We start from the raw sequence: 2,228 nt of genomic DNA, 5'->3' as shown, positions 1-2,228 counted from the left end.
GTGGTGCACACGTATAATCCCAGCACTTTGGGAGGCTGAGGCGGGTGGATCATGAGGTCAAGAGATCGCGACCATCCTGGTCAACATGGTGAAACCCCGTCTCTACTAAAAATACAAAAATTAGCTGGCCATGGTGGTGTGCGCCTGTAGTCCCAGCTACTCAGGAGGCTGAGGCAGGAGAATTGCTTGAACCCAGGAGGCGGAGGTTGCGGTGAGCCGAGATTGTGCCATTGCACTGGGTAATAAGAGCAAAACTCTGTCTCAAAAAAAAAAAAAATGGAATGCTTCACAAATTTGAGTGTCATCCTTGTGCAGGGGCCATGCTAATCTCTGTATCTTTCCAATTTTAGTATATGTGCTGCTGAAGAGAGCACCCAAAGCTTTCTTAAACACCCATCAGAACTGGTATTCTGCAAAATATCAGTTTGGAAAGCATCATTTTAAACCATCCTCCTATCTGTATAGTTAACTATGTCTAGAAAGTAATGGGAGGTTTTCTTCATGAACTTCGGAAGTGCAATTCTTTATAGAAATACTTCATAAACTTTGTGATGGCAATTACAGATTATTTTGTTGTGTTTTGTTGTTTCAGAAAAGAGAGCACAAGTAAAAACTTTTCATGGTGAAAGGTCCTTTGACTACCTACTTGAAAATTTTTAGTTGTTAATTCAAATGGCTATTCAAAATTCAACCATTAATTAACAGTTGTTTGAATTTTGCTGATAATGGAGGCACCGCTGTCACCCTAGTGGCAACTACATGGATTTCAGCCATGTGACTTGCAAATAAAAAACAGCCAATTGATAGTAACCATCACACAACTGGCTTTCCTTACCTTATATGCCAGGGCTTCCCTTCGAGTTGCCTGTTGTGAGGTGTCTATAGGTACCAGTTGGATGGAGAGGGTTATGTAAGAAACAGTCTCATTCTCATAGTTATTATCTTATGCTTAGATTTTTCCCTACATCTCCAATCGTGAATAGTTGCAGAAAAGAAATTATCTCACAGTGTATCTCATATTCGCTAATCAATAGCTTTAACAAATCGCTTTTACTTGGAAATAAGAACTTGGACTAGATTACAGAAGTCCCTATTACCTTTTAAAAAATCATTTTTTTTCAGATAATAGCGTAATTTTCCTTCTTCTTGGCAAATCAGTATTTATTTCTTTAACTTGTGAAATTTCAAGGCCTAGATATTTCTTGTTTTGTAAGAATTTGTATTTTGAATACAGTGTCTTTTTTTTCAAGTTTAAAAAATCACTATCAGGCCAGGCGCAGTGGCTCAAGCCTGTAATCCCAGCACTTTGGGAGGCCAAGGCGGGTGGATCACAAGGTCTAGAGATTGAGACCATCCTGGTCAACATAGTGAAACCCCGTCTCTACTAAAAATACAAAAAATTAGCTGGGCATGGTGGCGCGTGCCTGTAATCCCAGCTACTCAGGAGGCTGAGGCAGGAGAATTGCCTGAACCCAGGAGGCGGAGGTTGCGGTGAGCCGAGATCACGCCATTGCACTCCAGCCTGGATAACAAGAGCGAAACTCCGTATCAAAAAAAAAAAAACAAAAAAACAAAAAAACAAAAACCACTATCATTTAATGTTTACAACAATACTGTGTTATATTTATTTATAGAATTTTTTAAAAATTTATTTTTTTTGTGGATACATAGTAGGATTATGGTGTAAATGACATGTTATGATACAGGCACGTGGTATGAAATAAACACATTGTGGGGAATATAATATCCATTGCCTCAAACATTATCCTTTGAGTTACAAACAATCTAATTATACTGTTTAAGTTATTTTAGAATAAATACAATTTATAACTGTAACTAGTATTTACAATTAGGTTATTATTGTACAATTAGGTTATTATTGACTATAGCCACCTCATTGTGCGGTCAAATAGTAGAACTTATTCATTCTTTCTATTTTTTTGTACCCATTAACCATCTCTACCTCCCCCGACCACACCACTACACTTCCTAGCCTCTGGTAACCATTTTCTACTCGATATGTTCATAAATTCAATTGTTTTGATTTTTAGATCCCACAAATATGTAAGAACATGCGATGTTTGTCTTTCTATGTCTGGCTTATTTCACTTAATATGATGATCTCCAGTTCCATCCATGTTGTTGCAAATGACAGGTTCTCATTCTTTTTTATGGCTGAATACTACTCTGTTGTATATGTGTTACCACATTTTCTTTATCCATTCATC

General features: G+C 37.4%; 1 non-coding gene across 1 annotated transcript; it reads right to left on the bottom strand.

Annotated features, from left to right (window-relative positions):
• Window positions 1-270: 270 nt before the first annotated feature.
• LOC116524331 lies at window positions 271-374 on the bottom strand. The gene has a single exon (XR_004257280.1). It is a non-coding gene; the product is annotated as a U6 spliceosomal RNA (small nuclear RNA).
• Window positions 375-2,228: the final 1,854 nt, after the last annotated feature.

This window comes from Sapajus apella, unplaced genomic scaffold, assembly GCF_009761245.1.
Source record: "Sapajus apella isolate SASKATOON/1434 unplaced genomic scaffold, GSC_monkey_1.0 scaffold44, whole genome shotgun sequence".
NCBI classification, from domain to species: Eukaryota; Metazoa; Chordata; class Mammalia; order Primates; family Cebidae; genus Sapajus; species Sapajus apella.
The sequence above is the reverse complement of the archived record's forward strand: the minus strand, read 5'-3'. Positions and strand labels throughout refer to the sequence as shown.